At 34.1% G+C, this 18521-nt stretch overlaps 1 long non-coding RNA gene across 1 annotated transcript in view; it reads left to right on the top strand.

Annotated features, from left to right (window-relative positions):
• The window catches only part of LOC145687545 (uncharacterized), a 664494-nt gene that overhangs the window by 99012 nt on the left and 546961 nt on the right, over positions 1-18521 (top strand). The gene's annotated exons all lie outside the window — the stretch shown is intronic.

The following is an 18521-nucleotide window of genomic DNA, read 5'->3' as shown; positions in this document are numbered from 1 at the left end:
GTTGATGTCCTGGAAAGTTTCAGGAAAGGTTGTAATACCGAAGTGGACGTTACAGATGATCTGGTATTTAGTGATAATGACGTACATGACGTCGCTTCTTCACTCGTTAGTGAAGATGACACAGAAAGCAACGAAGACGAAGGATTATCATAATACAATGTCAGTATTGCGGAGAAAGGGAGCACCAGCGAAGCTGTAGACACAGAATATAAAGTGAAGGCAGTGCAGTTTTGGAAATGTGGAAAGAAGAGGCGTCTGTCGTTTGAAACTGTGAAACATAGGTTCTGGTTCGTCAAAAGTAGGAATGACCTCTATAAATGAGAAAGACAGTTGCATGACGGTGGAACAAATTATGAAAAAGGGACGCATATTGATGCAATCGTATATGAGAAATTTCATACTGCTAAATGCAAAAATCTTATAATCCATGACAGGCTTACGACGTTGGGCTATAGAAGCTAGTCAAACTGTGGGATTCGACGGGTTTAAAGCGTCAACAAAATGGCAGTTTAAAAGGCGTCATCACATCGTGTCACGAAAAATTACAAAATATGTCACTTACGTACAATAGCGCAGAACAAAGGGCCTATTTATCCATACAACGGGGCTTGTTGCAAAACAATATCAATGTTTGTATTACTATCCTATACGACCTATTCTTACAGGAAGGGCGTGATTTCGTTTACTGCTGGGTGGCTTTTAAATTACTGATCATGTGCATTGAACTGTTCGCAAGCACTAACTACTAAAAGATTTACCGTAAATACGCGCGTAATTTTCGCCCTCGCATAATTTACGCATCCCAACTTTGAAGGGCATTTTCTGTATATTTTATTTTTCTCGCGTAATTTGCGCACGGGGAAACTTTTTGTGAAACAGCATTTTTCCAGGAATCAATTACGGTCGCTAATGAACAATTGACAACGCAGCAAATCCATTGTTGTAAGTTAAGAAACCGCACGAATTCTTAACCAGTTTTTTAATGTTATTTTTCTACAAATTTAGAATTAGTTGTTTGTTGTCAATTCTTGCTTCAAAGAAAGTGTGTACCGATGTTTTCGTGTTATTTTGACTGAGGAAAAAATTAGATGATGTTCACTGATGTGGCTAATTTTTTTCCCCGCATAATTTACGCACCCTTATTTCAAAGCAACTTTTTTCGTCTAAAAAAGTGCGAAAATTAATCGAGTTAATGCGGTAACATATAAACCATTGAACAACAAGATCACGTTTGGTATTTATCTCTCGAGGATTCTACCTGTCACCTGCAACCAGTTCTACAACACTGATTGGCAGGTTGCTTATCATACAGGCGTTCACATCCTCATATTCCCAGTTCTCCAATCTTTCGACATTGAGATAACAATGCATCTATTTACCTTTTTTTGTCTCATCTTGCAAAAACGAAAAAAAAAAACACGTATCACTTATTCTTTATCATTCTTTATTCTTACCTACGTTATTTGGATTTCGCGTAATAGATAAAGCTCTGCGACTGCCTTTCAACCCTGATTGGTCCATTTGCGGATGTTGTGTGTTATTCCCGTGGAAGCGCTATGGGTTATTGAAATGCTTATCGTGTCGTGACGACTTGCTCCTTTACAACGTTTGGCTATCTCTTTTCGTTTTCGCGCTATTACATAAAGTACGCATTGTTGTCCAAAATTGACAGCCTTATTATACCACCTAAATATGCATATGGGCCGCTATAAAAAATACGTGTCGCTTATTTTTTTGCTGTTCTACAAACCTGTGAAGTTTGATTAAAATCGTTGTGTATCACCTGGGAAACCTTACTTGTTAGTGCACGAAGATGTGAAAACATGCAGGAAGGACGCAACCGTTCGTATAGGCAGCCAGCGAAACTGTACTGCGCGGTTGGTTGCATGTATCGCGTAATGGGAACAACGATGAGATGGATGTTGGAAACGAAAATGTGTCTATTCAGTAGTAACACACACACACACACACACAAAAAAAATACATTTCACACTAAAATATAATTGCAGGTGGTCTACGTATGTAAGATAAACACCAACAGTAATATCAGTACCACGCATGAGTATCAGCATTACATTACTTAGAATATACGCATACATATGTGCACTCATGCCCAAAATGACTGTCTCGTATCTATAACTGTCTTATTGTAAGAATATAATTTGATAATGTTTTTGCAGGATACTAGTAATACTGATACTATGTGTATAATCATGAAATGTATATTTGTAGTAAATTTCATAGGGAAAGAATTATAAATACGAAAATTAGAATGAGTAAAACAAAATGTTGCTAAATGGACAAGAAAGTTTTATTTTCGTTTTATTGTTCTTATTTACTGTTCTTTTGACATGAAATTTGCCACATGCATGTTTTTGCCGATTATACATATACTAACATTATAAGAAATACCGTACGAATTTGTTATCAAATTATATTCCTACAACAACATATTTATAGACATGCGACAATAATTTTGGACATGAGTGTACGTACAACAGTAAGCAGGATTTATGCTGGAAACAAGTAGCTCACTCCTGATAAGTAGCACAAAAATGATATTTCAGGAAGAAATCGTCCAAACAAAAACAGTGGCAGCACGAACACTTGATGGTGGATAGGTTCTGGCACTCTGCTTTGCAAATCAGTGATGTGAACTGATGGTAACTCCACTGGATTTGGAAAGTAATCTTGTCGTGTTGAAAGATATCGAGAAGAAACCACGCGTATTGCAATAGACGTATGTACGTGGAGACGACAGTTGATTATGCACAAGAGATTGAAGTATCAGGATATTGTCTCTGTTGTTTTGCTGAATACATACCGAATCAGATACTTTGTGTACGAAGTTCTTCCAAATTCTGAAACCATACACGTCCAGAGGCTGTACCCAGTTGTGAGCATAAGTATCGTCATAATGTTGCAGTGCCTGTCCAGTGGCAATATTGTTGCCAAGTCGGCTCGATCATAAACTGTCCACGGCTAACAGTGCTGTTTGCTCATTGACCTGTGGAAGGAAACCGATTGGAATCACGTATTAATGATCTGTTTTGTAACTTTCTCAGATAAGGATGCACAAATGCACATTTTTTGTAGGCGGAACATTGTTTGTTGAATCCGTTACACAAAACTAAATGAAACTCTTTTAAGATGTACCACTCCGATGTACGTCACAGCGATTCAACACCGAATTTTTGAAGGTTAATTTATCCCAAAGTAAAAATAAATAAATAAATCAAAAGTAAAATCACAACGACTGTGCAACAGAGGCGGTTACCGTATACGGTCAAGCTTAGTCCCATACAAAACTGCTGTCCAGGTCTCAAGTCAGACCAAAGCAAGATTGTCTTCCCGACAAATGCCGTGCTAAAACTACAAAATGCATAATGGTTAATACATCAGTTCCAAAAAGTATAATCGACAAAACGAAGAATTAAAGGCTACTTAAACGAGTCAAGTTGAGGCTTAATTCAAATCTAAGCACGCGGTTGCAAATCAACTTCGGATACTCGCTCTATTTTTTTTTTTTTTTCTGATAATTCTCCGGTTCCGTTGATAAACTGGTAGAACCAAATATTCTACCAAAGAACCACCTGCCACGATGAACACGCAGTTTTGCTAAGGCCTTCCGGGATAAATTTTGCCATGATTGTAGCCTTCCGGGACTAACCCACAAGAAAATTGCCAAAATTAAATATTTTTAGCTTTTATGGGATCTAAATCGGAAATGAATAACCTCCATTTTATTTAAATGGACATTTTCTTGCGAAACAAAATCATGTTTTTAGGTAGTTGAAATAGGAAAAGAAACTTGAAATTCGATATTCATGAAGCTCTATGCTAGCTTTCTTTCTTTATATATATATATATATATATATATATATATATATATATATATATATATATATATATATATATATATATATATATATATATAAATGCTTAATGTTATCTGTCATTTTCTTACCTTGCGCACATAATTAAGCCAAGCAGCCATATATATAACAGGTTTTAGGCTTAATTATGTGTGCAAGGTAAGAATATGACAGGCAAAAATTAAGCATATATAGCATGTTATGTAATGTAATGAAACATTTCGAAATGGAAAACGTTTCCTTTTAAATATATGCACATTCTTTTGTTGTTTTGATGCACTATGAAGCTTTTTATTTTTTCAGACTTGTAAAAGCGTTTTAAGAGGTCATCATTTTTTATTAAACAAAAAGTTTAGATGTGATGGAAATACACCTAGTCCAAGATAAAATCATATGAATTTGTGCTGGACGTGTATGCGGTTTCTGTGTAAAGTCTCGCTGCACCAATATATTCATTCTTCTATGTCTCTCACTATTATTGCACTTATTATGGGTGTATTTTATTCCACACGACATGTGTGAGAAATTATGTTCTCAAAAATTTGATTCTAAACATATGTCGTAATGCGTTTGCTCATTAAAAATGAAAAACAATGTTACGTTAGTGGACTACTATATTTCGAGTTTGTTTGTTTGAATTGTGTCGCACACTTATGCCATGTAGTCTAACAGAAGCTAAGGTAACAATAGATATATCACTGATACATACTCGGACACCCAGATTCATTCCTCTACTAAATAGTTCATATCGTTGTAATTTATACTTGATACGTTGTTTTCTATAATAATAATAATAATAATAATAATAATAATAATAATAATAATAATAATAATAATAATATGATGATGATGATGATTATGATGATGATGTGCGTACTTAGAACACATCCAAGTTACTAAACCTGTTGCAGTAACATTGAGATAAATCATCAGTTCTTACAGCTTAGTGTCACAAACTACACGACCTGTATCCAATAAGTGAAATAAATTTCCATTGCAGTATTGATTATATATCTACTCTTTCCTGTCGCTGAAGCTCTATCCTATCACGTAAATATTGCAACTTGTCTTCTAATACAGTGAAGTGTGGGCTGCACTCAGGATGTTACGGTAATCCATTTGTTAAACTCATTCATATTCTTATGTTAATATAGTTAGCATTACCAAATGCTTTATTATATTCAAAGCTCAATGTGTTTTTTATGCTATGCACAATCACCCCATCCCCAATAGAGGTCATCCGTGACAAAGCAGTTAGAGTATTCGCTTTTGGCGTGGGAGACACGATTTCGATTCCCAGCGGGAGCTCATGTGGCTCGGATTCAACGTTAAACAGTAAGTCCCGTCTCACATAGTCTCACTGCTGAAAGCGATGTTAAACTCAAAGTCAATCCCTCCCCCAATAACATATTTATATTCCATGGATTATTTCAGAGAAGTTCTTGACATCTCACCCAAGATCTTTCATTGATATTTATTTTCAACTTGTTCTTATGTGTAATTTTATATAAGATCATATTCCCAAACTATTTTGATATTATGACGAATCTATCGATATTCATCAAAGTTTATCAAGTCGTTTAGATTTTGTGTAGGAATTCGTGCTTTAAGTATGTGGCGTTTAACGTTCGTCATATTGTATTGTCAACAGATGCATTATTTAAATTTTGATTTCCAAATTCAGGGATGGAGGTAGATTTTAGTGTAAATCTCTTCATTTGAGCGTATTTTAGTCAAAATCCATATATACGTAACAGCTTTTATTCCAAGAACAAATTAACATACGAAAATTTAAAAAAAAATCGTTTTGTATTGTGAAACTAAGGTAGATAGACTTTCAAACTATAAATATTCAATATAAAAGCCTGTGGTGTATGTATCATTTCAGGTTGTAATATAGAGAAATTATGTTGTAGATGAAATACTCTCCTAAGACACAATCTAAATGAGGAACCACTTCTCCACTACATTTTGTATGCTTTTTTATATCTTTCTTTACGGTGACCAGTATTGAAACAGGGAATTGTAGTGGATTCGATTAAAATAATGCTGGTGAAGATGAAACGTGTTGATGATATTCTGAATCCGAATCAAGCATCAACTTCTTGCTATCTCCTAACGTTTAAAGATGGAGACAAAATCTCTGAAATACTGAGTTGGCATTAGAGAAACATTTCTCACCATATCTCACCACTTTGCTCTACGAAGGTCGAGAATAAAATCTAAAGTGACTCTATAGTCCTATTGCTCCAGATATTAGAGCTATTCTATTAACTGGAAACTATTCGTGAAGCTATGAAAACTATGCAAACTATTCGTAGCTATGAAAACTATTCGTGAAGCCAGTGGCGTAACTAAAGGCTTAGGGGTCCTCCCGCAGACAGCGTGCAGTGGGGCCCCTACCCTACTTCCCACCTCACGATTTGAAGGCCCCTGATGGCTTAAGGCCCCCCGCAATGCGGGGTCTGCAGGGCCCTTATTTACGCCCCTGCGTGAAGCATTAAATCAATTTCAGGATCCTGACTTTCTGTCTCTGTGTTGCTCTTTTTGTTCTATTGTGGATACCATAACTAGTTGATTTCCACAACTTTCGGTTCGGACAGACAGATAGAAGACATAACCGTTCCATAAAATGTTCTACTCTATGCATAACACATTGGAAGTATTTAAAAAAAATACCAAGGTCTGTTGTGAATCATATCATATGATGCACTTGGATTTGCTAAACCTTCAATTTTATGCACTTGTTCTTTTTTTTCTGCGTGTAATATCATCCATACTCTTCCACGCTATTATAATATGTAAATTATACCATTAACATATTTACATAAATGCATACCACCTCACAATATCCGGAAAATATAGGGTGTTGGGAGTAAATTTGATAGTTTGTTTCCAGTACATAAATAAGATGTGTCTGGAAGTATTTGTCAAATGCTAGGTACCGTTACTTGGCTGTTTGAGACATCATGGTGTCGAAAAGAACTCCAACTGGACAAGTGAAAGCCACCGGAGTGTTGGAGAAGAGTTGCCTGCATCACGATGATGCGTACAAGGCATCGTAATTTATCAATCAACAGAGTTTCTCAGTGTTGCGGGAATACTTTAAAAGTGATAGGACGTGAAATGCATCAGCGGTGCAACGATCACGAAGCCGTGGCTGATAGAACACACGTACGACATTCCGATTGTCGTCGAACCACAGATTCCATACACCAAATGCAGGATAAACTGACGGAAAATCAATTCGAAGTCACGTCGTATATCTTGTGAAATTGAGGAACAGTTATGTGAAGCACTGGGTTTAGAGATGCCTACTGCGAGATTCTAACAAGGGAAGTACTTGAAGTGGTACTCGGTGATCGATGATATATTATATGTCCTTGGAAAGGTTGCATCGAGTAAACTTCATATGTGAAATATTTCTCTTCAACGGAGCCTGTAGGGGGTGTTGTGACCATTTAAAGATCAGAACAATGCTCACTTCGAAGCACCAGAAAACATGAACAAAATTGGAAGTTATGATGTAATTGTTTTGAGACATGGCATATATAGGTTTAAAAGTTAGACGAATACGAATCCGACATCAAAAGTTTACAAATCAAAATGGTGGATCCAACATGGCGAACATAAATTGCAAAATCAAACACTCTGCCCAAATAGAAAACATCGCGCAGATACTCGTACATAGAATGTAATAATAGGATATATCACACGAGCGGGATATGTAGTATATTGTTCCTGAACGTCATATTATATAGACAGGGTTCCCACATTCTAAAAAATCAGAGTGTGTCAGGGAAATGAAAACATGTCAGGAAGTGTCAGGGAAATCATGCATTTTGCGTAAAATGTCATGAAAAGTCGGAGAACGTAAATGTGCAAGTGAAACATTCTCTTTTTTCAATCTTAAATTGTTTCCTCTCTATCAGTTGTAAAGAGTGACATGTGAAGAGGAACATAATGATACAGCATCTCCAATGATGGCAATGATGCAATGTTGTTATTTCGTGCCGAGGATTTGAGGTACTGTTGGTGGGTGTGTATTTATGTTTGAGACGGAGAGGGGTGAAAATTAACCATGTGAAGGCAGAAATCGAAGTATGACTTCTCATCTTCGTGGACATCGTGTTTTAAGACAGAAAAAAACTACTGAAATAACTGAAAACATGAAATAAACTACTTTTAAGCTTGACTGTCGAAACCTTTTGCTAGGCAGAGTCAAGAAGATTGTGAAAACGAGCCCTCTAAAGTACAAACTGGTGCGTGCTCTGTCAGCTTTGGGCCTAGGTTACAAAAAAAAAAAAATAAAATAAAATAAAAAGTCCAGAATTTGCTCAGACCACGATGGAAAACATTGTCATGTTTTTCTGTTTTTTTTTTTTTCAAGCCGAAAAGAGTCTAATTTGAAATGTCAAGATATGTGGTAATTTATTATAACAATTATTCATATTTAACATAACATGTATGCAAATGGTAACTAAAGGAGTGTGTTGGACGGGTATGGGGATGGAGGCTGCCGTTAAAAAAAAGTGTGCATGATAGAACTTATCCCATATATTGCCATTTATATTCAATAATTTGTCATGGAAAAAAACATAATTTGTGTCAGGGAATGTCTGGAAATTTCAGGGAAATAGATCTTCACTTTTTTGTGGGAACCCTGTATAGAGTAGTGAGAAAATACAACATAACTACAGTTTTTTTCTGCGGGTACATCAGTTCCGTAGCTAGGGTTGGCCAGAGAGACTGAGTCCCTGCTATCGCCTCCAGCCATCCCTGAAACTTTCAGTTATTTTTTGGAATGCACCTTCTGTACATGAGGGGTGAACTCATTGCACGAAATTGATCTCAGATCTCTCTGTCTTAATGTTCTGGCTACGGACCTGAAGCGAATGTGGTTAAAATGCGGTTTTATGACTTAGGCAAATATATATATATATATATATATATATATATATATATATATATATATATATATATATATATTTCATTGTTGTTTGCCATTTTGGTAGTACATTGTATAATTACATTATTTAATAGTATCGACATTAAATAATGTATTATGCTATAGCATACAAATGCTAGCTTTCAGTTCTGTCATATTTATAAAACTTATTTTATATTTTATTTAGTATACTAGATTGTTTCTGTAGTATTACCGTCGTGTGCGATCTAACTTACCCACGTGCGAGATCATCCTTACCTCCGTGTGAGAGATGGTGAGAAACATAAGTTTCGAACAGCGGCTACCACTGATGGCACAATGACTTTCAACAATGATTGTGAGTTTGAAATTGTACACACAGTGCCCAACTACATATTGCATCAGTCTTAACAAGAGATTTTTTTACAATATTGGCTGGCTAGTTAATAAAAGTTTTTTTTTTTGTTTAATGCTCGCCAACTACTATTACTTTATCATATATTTACAGTTAATACATTATGTGCCAAGAAGGGATTACAAACTCAAAAATAAATATATAAATAAAATAAACGAAATATTATGTTTAGTGCATGGTGGTAACACATTTAAATATATCTATTTATTCCTTACTAGAGTAGTACTATTAATACTTAGCCGCTTCCCCTGTGAGTAGTAGTTAGCGTACGCGCTCTTGGCTTAAGAGAGCCGGGATTTGATTGGTTTTAGGAACTCACGCAATTCGAATCTCACGTTAAGCTGTAGGTCTATGCATCATATAGCCTCGCTGTTGAAAGAAACGCTAAATTCAAATTTAACAATTACATATTTCAAACATTGAGTAGTTGCTCCTGTAAATTGCCTTACACATTCCCTTGCACAGTGGTATGAAATGCTCAAAGCGTGGCCAAATTCAAAATATCTTTCAAAGTGCAGAAAAATGAGTGTGCTACGGATTTTGACCTCACTGATCACGAACTCGATGTCAAAATTGAAAACTTCAAAATGGCGGATCCAATATGGCGGATCAGAATTGAAATATATATATATATATATATATATATATATATATATATATATATATATATATATATATATATATATATATATATATATATATATATAGTATGCGTTTGTGAAAATGTATAATTATACATTAAAATTCGAAATTATGCAAAAAAACAATTATTCAGTGGTAATGAATAATTGGTGTGAAGAAAAAATGTATAGACCTAGGTAAAGCAAGATACTTTTGGAGAATTAAAGCATAGGAATTACGACTGCAATTCAGTTTTTTTTTAAAGCGTACAATATACAAACATTTAATAAACGGCTTCAATGGAATTATCGTCAGTTGTCCCATGTGAATCTTCAGATGAAGTTTCTTGTAAATAATCCTCAGAACATGATATAGTAGCTGGTAAACATAATAATTTCACTGCATCTTCAGATAATTTGTTAAACTTCTTTCTGAGGCTCTTCTCATAAAGATGAAATGTATGGATCGGATGTTGCCATAAGTCTTTAAGAAACATCTTCCATACATATTTTAATACAACTTCACAAATTCTAAGATAACTACCACTCCTCGATGATAGGTGATTTTAAAAGGTTTCAATTATGATTTGTAGATCGCCTTTCAAATGGTCTTTCCTCAAAACAAATTCTCTCTTTTCTCGATAATTGGATGATTTTATCTTTTGAACATGAAATTAATATAATAATTTATCAAATAATATATTTTATTATTACTAAATTATTCAATTTTATTTAATTCAATTTATTTTATATATTTAACATAAATTATAAAATAATGGGAACTAAAATATGTATGCATCGACTATCTTTTTCTGTGTTATACTGAAGCAGTTTTTCTTTTTGTTTATTTGTTGCTCTTCACTATCGTATTCGTATGTGCCTTGTAAACATCATTTTCACTTAGTTTATAATAATCTTAGCTTTACATTTTAAAAAGTTTTTTATCCATTAACAAAATGCTGAAATATGAATTAACTGCCACTTTTTATGCATTCGTAATGTCGAAAAACAGGCGTAGCTAAGCGCAGCTGTTTATATAACATTCTTGCAGTAAATTGATCATAGATTATTAATCAATACAAAATTTAGCGGAATGGGGCGTCATATATAACTTTTGAGTTCAGTTTTTCATAAACTTTGTAATAATTTCAACAGTTGTTTGATATAAACATTAATGAAAATAAATGTATAGTAAATAACTTATTGTCAATAATATATGATTTTGAAATACTTTACATACCTCCCGGAACAACGTACATTTTCATTTAAATAGATCGGGAAAGTATACAATGAAATATGTAATATGAAACTCGAGCTATATTTCTCGCGCGAATCAGCTGTTGCGAGACGCACAAAAGTAGGTTCACTTTGACTTCCAATATTACTTCTGGTAAAAACGGTGGACGGTTTCGATGGGTAAAGTTTAGGAGACTAACTGTTGCTGAAGCTAACTTCATACTTAAACATAACCAAATAAAAACTTCACATTTTTATTTTTTGTCACGTTTTAGGCATTTCGTACCACTGTGCCTTGTTTCGATTTCTTTTTAATGTTACATGTACTAGTAGAATATCAAACGTGTAAAAGTAAATCGCTCTTAATAAACACACGAAATTACTAAAAGCAATAATACGAGTAATAATAATGCCATTTCAGGTTAAACTTGCAAATTATATTTGTTCACAAGCATTTATTGCATAAGATGTATGTGCGAAACGCAGTGGTAACATGAAAACTGTTCCCTTCGCTTGCATTGTCGAGCATTAAAACATTATATGACTATGAAATGTGTTAATGTTTGTATGATTTGTATATTCCATCAGTTCGTACCTACGAAGCGCCAAAGCCGTTTCAACAGCCTCATGAATATACATCCATCATTTCTCTTCGAATCCTACTCAGGATGCAACGGATGAGCAAAGGTGTCAGTCAGAGCTCTATGTCTAACTATTGTGTTGACTCTGTAGTGGTTCACTGTCACGTAGATGATTCATACATCTACTTCGAAACCGACAGTCAGTGTGCAAATTACAGAGAGTTTGGAAAGTCAATACTCGCTTCCGTGACAGCTAACAAGTTCTAACAAATGCCAAAAGGAAGCGTTGTATTTGTTTTCAACGAAAACGTTGAATGGATTGGGAGTTAATGATCACATAGCACTTCTTTCAGCTATAGATGGATGTACAGGATAACGTATAATCATTACGACTTTGACAAGGTTCATGTACACTTTAACATGTATATGAGAGTTTGATATATTGATTATTATTTGATAATTTGTAACACAGTGAACAAAATGAGAGTTGTTTCTACTAAAGTTCGTCTCCAATATACAGGTCCAAGACCTTGTACAAATATTGAAATCAAATCTTGTTTCTTTTGTATGTCATCTAACATAACAGTACTGAGTTTGTCTGCTACAATAAAATAAATACAATAAACAAACATCTGAATTTTAAATCAAAATGCATATATGCTTTCAAGACATAACGTATCACACGTTTTAATAGTAAGAGCCACTGCTCTTGTTAATGATTTATTATTATTATTATTATTGTTATTATTATTATTAGTAGTAGTAGTAGTAGTAGTAGTATTGGGAAAATTTATGTGACCAACCCCAATTAGACAGATCCAATTAGCAAGTTTTACTCATCATAGTTAGCATCATTTTCTGACACTTAATAATTTTTGAGATAAACTATTTTTTTTTTATTTTTTTTCAGAACTTGATGTGTTACAGTCCTGTGATGGTTGGGGAAATTCCTTCTTTTAATAATTTTGGGAGAACCTCCACTAGTGACTTGCTGCAGCGAATAAAGTATTGTTAGAAATCCGAAAATTAATTAGAATAATTCATACGAAATTAATATTCCTTATGCAATTAATGGTCGAAATGTTGTTAGCAGTATCCTTAATCTTAGATAGCCCAATGATTATAGCTGTTCAAATATCTTAATTTTCCATGCTGAAACATTACAGTGCGATTATTATTTTATACTTCTTACTCACCCACTCTTCAATTGCCATGATTTTGCAGCCTGGTTACGAGTTACGATACATTTTATCTAGAACATTCTAGTAAATTCAGAATTGGTAACCAATTGTAAATCTTGTAGGTTTATGAGTGGGTAGGAGCTTTATACTCTAAAAAATAATTATGAAAGGATCTCCGCAAAGTGAAACTATCCTGAATATTGTCGAAGGAGAACACCATTAGTTCCTATTGCAGTTTTATTCTTCGCGGAATCGAAGGATATTTCTCACGAGTCATTTTCGGAGGAAAAGTAGTGCAACATTCGGTTATGATTGCGATGATGAAGGAAATATGTTTTCGACTTTCTTCCTAAAAAGGAAATTAGATGTTCAAGTAGAAAGATTGATAGGGCCAGGAGAGGTGTTGAAGTTCATTGTGGTCTTCATCAGCCACGCTTGAACATGTTTGGATCTGTGTATTAGCACATTGTCACCTTTTTGAATACGGAGTCATTGTTAGGACATCTTCCACTACACGCTTACAACCTCAATGTACTTAACTAGTATTTGAAATCACGACACACTTTATACGGGTATTCATGATTATTAGGAGTGTGTAGCAATATATATGAACTAACCAGTGAAGAAAACAATTGTTTGAATTTATTACTGTACATCATGTAGCATACATTTTTGGGGATATTAATTTATGTATGACATTTACCTACAGCAATTTAACAACAATTTGATTATCATGATAGGGCTATAGATTTGTTCTTTGAGACAATATTTATCGTCTCTCAGGTTACTAAAATCTGGCATTTTAAGCGAACGTAATGCGCTCAATTAATATTCACATTGAAGATTATAATGCAGTATGCGAATGCGTATGCAACCACACCAAACCCTCAAATTGTATAATAATTTTATTTCTAATAATGCATCTTTCCCCCATCAATTAATTACACTAGTTGTTATGCCCAAACTTTCACCTTGTTGTACGCTATAGAATAGAAGTGCGATTGATTGAAAGTTCTAATTGCTTACACTTAATATATTGATAGGTACACTCAGTTTGAATTCACCCATCAATCAACATGCGGCGACACAACTACAATTTCTCAAATCTAAATGTGGTACCTTTCTTGCCCTAATAATAACCAGCAAAACACGTTCAGTCCAGTATCATCACTATGCGTTTTGAAATATAAATTAAAACATTCAGCACAGCACATTACCATAGAAATACACAAATATTAATGCTTAAATGCAAATATGATTGCGGTCATTGGCCTATTTTGAAACAATTAAATTGAAGCAACAAAATAGTAAGTTGGAATTGAATTGCCACATTACTTTTTTTACCGATAAATTATCTGTATGCCAGGCAACTGTGACTATTATTATTATTATTATTATTATTATTATTATTATTATTATTATTATTAGAAATTATCGTGACACATTGATATGTTTATATTTATAAATGGGTTTAGAATGAACATTATTATGCATGCCAAGTAGGCTCTAAAGAACCGTATTAACTTTGCTGTAATATATATATATATATATATATATATATATATATATATATATATAATATAAAATTAATCCTCATATTACCTCTTATGTTAGAACTTTAAACGATATGACTTCAAATTATTGGCACGATCATGTTTCATAATACTGCTATGCAATTTAATAATATAGCCTAAAATATATCATTTAAAATGAATGCAGCTACTTAACGAATCGTTTCCAGGCCCTTAAAATCATGATGGCGTTTCACTAGGAAAATAAGGAAATGTCCTCTGTTTCGAAAAAAAAAAGGATAATTCTTCAAATTCAAGATTCGTAATGGGGTGATAGCAGAGTGTATTTCTGCTGTTTCGGATCTCTGGTTTGATTCTAGATCGCGCCGAATGCCTTTGTGGTGGACAAACGGCATGAACGTGTATCTGTATCTGCAAGGCAAAAGGGAATAAGTCCAAAAATTTCATTTTTTTATTTCACAATTTGAAATATATGGTTTGGCTCTATGTACTGTAAAAAAATGGCACTCGTAGGATAATAAATAAGAGAGATATAAACGTGCTCTCGTTTTGAATAAGTCAGTATCATTCAAAGATCTACACAGTGAAGGGGAATAAGTCGACTTATTCCCTTTTGCCAAATGCATTTCTATCTGAAACGATACAAAGTATGTTATTCTTAAAGTAATAAGTCATTAGAGTTTTCAGTTCTTATGGTTACTTTTGTCGGCAAAGTGAACAATGTAACATAATACTATTTGACAATTTGGAAAAAGGGAAACGGCTAACTGGTGGAAACTTTGATCTAGCGTATTTTTTATACAATCAAAGAGAGCGGTAAAATTGTTGTGCGTTAAATATTTTCAAAGCGGTTGGTGCCACTTTTATTTAATCATTATCGTGAAAAGATTTGTTGGCAACAGTCGCTACTTGTTGTTGCTCATACTTAGATGTTTTAGTTTTCCAGTTAAAGGCTTATATGCTCAGTTTATATGATTTGAACTTGATCTGGAGTAATGACAATGGAAGAAAATTTCGTTTACAGCACTTTAGATGAATTATCTGATTCCAGTATCAGTGATTTAATTTCGGACTTTGGTTCCAGTTATCACCCGGAAGAAAGTGATGGCGCCTCGGATTCTAGTTCTTATCAAAAAAAAAAAAAAACATTGATGGAAGAAAACGTTTTTTCCAACAAAATAAGGATAGTGCTAGACAGACTAAGAAACTTATATCTTTCTCCCAACCCGTTTTGGACTCGCAAAGCAAACAAAGCAATAATAAAAAGCTTAGTGTCAACTCAGAATACGAGGATAAGGAAAACTGATACTGTATTTAGTAAACGGAAAAGAGATGAAGATTTACCTAGTAGTAAGCAGTCTAACGATCGGCAAGTAAATAAGCGAAGAATGTCGAAAAAGCAAGCAAAGGAAAAGAAGAATTTAGGATAGCAGTACATTTCGACTAGTGGAACTATAGTCCCTGAAAAGAAGAGGATAGCTCTTTTCCCGTGTCGTTCCAGATGCTACAAGGAATTTTCAGAAGAGAAACTCGAGACCATTTTTCAAGACTTTTGGAAGCTCGGAGACCACAATTTTCAAACTCAGTTTATTGGCAATCTAATATCCATATCAGAAAAAAAAACAAAGCTCAAGACCTCGAAAAGAAAATACACGAAATCGTAATGTGACTTGCAAATATTTCTTAACTCTACTGGTGGCAATACAGTTCAAGTGTGCAAAGGCTGCTTCAGTAAAACTTTTTTCTATTGGGATCAAGTACTTGAATGTTGTTATAAACAAAAATAAGAAATCAGCATCAGGAATATTATCTCCCGATAGAAGAGGTTCCACTACTCCATCGAATAAACTATCTGAGGAAAGTTTATTGTTTCTTCGTGAACATTTTAACGAACTACCTGCATGTGAGTCGCATTATGGACGACAAAGAAGTAGCAAGAAATACCTACCTAGCTATTTAAGCAAGCAAATTATATATGAAATGTACAAATTTGAGTGTCCTAAAAACATAAAACCTGTCAGCTACACATTTTATTGCAATTTTATGCGTAAGGAATTTCCATTTATTTCAATTAAAAGACCAAGAATTGATACGTGCAAGGTTTGTGAAACACTTAACGTGAAACTATAATATTGTTCCTCAAGTGAGACTGACGATATTCAAAGGCAGCTGTCTGATAATCAACTTAAAGCTGAATATGCTTATGGCATGAAGAGGAGTGACAAGGAGAAGTGCAAGAGAAGTGGAGGAGAATCAGTTGTCCTTACATTCGACTTACAGCAATGCTTACCGACGCCAAATTTACATACAAGTGTGTCATTTTACAAAAGACTTTTCTGGACATACAATTTAACTATTCATTCACTTAATGATGACAAAGCAACTTGTTACATGCGGCACGAAGGTATAGGAGGACGAGGGTCCAATCAGATTGCATCGTGTACGTTTAAGTATATAATGAATTTGCCTGAGTCAGCGAAACACCTTACTATGTATTCTGACACGTGTGGTGGCCAGAATAGAAATATCAATTTTGTGGCAATGTGTACCTTCGCTCTCAAACAAAAGAAAACCTTACAGAGAATAGATCATAAATCTTTGGAGCCTGGACATACTCATCTAGAGTGTGATGCTGATCATGTCAGAATTGAGTATTCTAAAAAGAGTTCTAATATTCAAATCCGTGTCCCACAGGAATACTATATGATGGTTAGAATGGCTGGAGGAAAGAGACCATTCACAGTTGTGGAAATGGACACCACAAAATTTCTTTCATTCTCAGATCTGCTAAAGTCATCGCTTGTCCACATACATCACAACGCTTTAGGAGATAAAGTAAAATGGCTCGAAATAAGATGGCTGAAATACGAGAGAGAATTTGGTGTAGTCTAATACAAAACAAGTCTTCGAGATGATGATACATTTCTCACAATGGACCTTTGTCGACGAGGAAGCACTGGCGAAAATGCAACGGTTTGTCCAACCTACTCAGGTCCTAATCCAATAAATCCTGAAAAGAAGAAAGATCTTTTGTCTTTGTTACCCCTAATAGATCCAATATATCGTGGATTCTACGCATCTTTGGTGTCGTATCCAACTGTAAGATTCACAGATCCTGACATTATTCAGTCAGAATAAGAAGAGCTGTAAATGATTGAAATGGACTTATCCAAAAATGTAAATATTCAAAATTAGAATAGTTTCTTTTCAAGTAAATCTGCTCTATCATGTTTCAAAGTTATTTAAAATGTTAATTTTGTTCATGTAAAAATATGAAATTTTATAAAACATTGTCACAATAGATGTAGAAAGCTTAACAAATACAGAAAACTGAAGTTAAAATTTAAAAAAATAATAAAATGGCATAATTTGTACAACATGTTATATTCTTACGGTGACTTATACCGTCCCGTCTCCCTTAGTAACTAATAACTAAAAAAATTGAAAAAGGTAATAAGTCTTATTTTGAGTTATTTAAAAGGCTGTTACTGTAAATATAAGAGCAAAAACATATCTGCAGCATTGTATAAGACCAAGATGTTACTGTATAACTTTCACATTTATATCATTAATATAAAAATAAATATAGGCGACTGAACTTTAAAAAAAATATTTAAACTTCTCTCCTGGAAAGTAGCGATTTTGACTTATTCCCTTTCGCCTTGCAGGTGTAGTATTTTTCTTGCGGTTCTTCCGTTTGTTTTCACTTTTTCATTTCATCATATTGTTCATTACCACCAGTGTTTCACTCAGTCTCGGAACATAAACATGGAACGGAAGACAGATGGAAAGAGATACATCAGTATTTGTTGCAATGTTCAACTTCCAAGGAAATGCAAGGCATCCATCAGTATGCGCGTAATCGGTATTGTGAAAATATAATTGTCTCATTAAAAAAAATAATCGTGTAATACTTTTTTGGTGAAACATCCTCATTTTTTTTATCAAGTTTGACATATGGTAACCGTTAACTACTTGCAAGTCTTGTGTTTTCGGAGAATAGATAGAACATTTTATTCAAATTGCTGAAGAAGATGGAATTTAATAATATGAACTTCATTTAGGTTGCAGTTAATGATGCAATTTGCGCTAGGAATTATTAAAACAACAATGTTGTATGTACAGGATGGTAGGTAACTCCACCAACAAACTTT

The sequence above is a fragment of the Thermobia domestica genome, chromosome 6 (assembly GCF_964235325.1).
Source record: "Thermobia domestica chromosome 6, izTheDome1.hap1.1, whole genome shotgun sequence".
Taxonomy (NCBI): domain Eukaryota; kingdom Metazoa; phylum Arthropoda; class Insecta; order Zygentoma; family Lepismatidae; genus Thermobia; species Thermobia domestica.
Note: the sequence above shows the minus strand (reverse complement) of the source record. Positions and strands in the feature narration are given on the sequence as shown.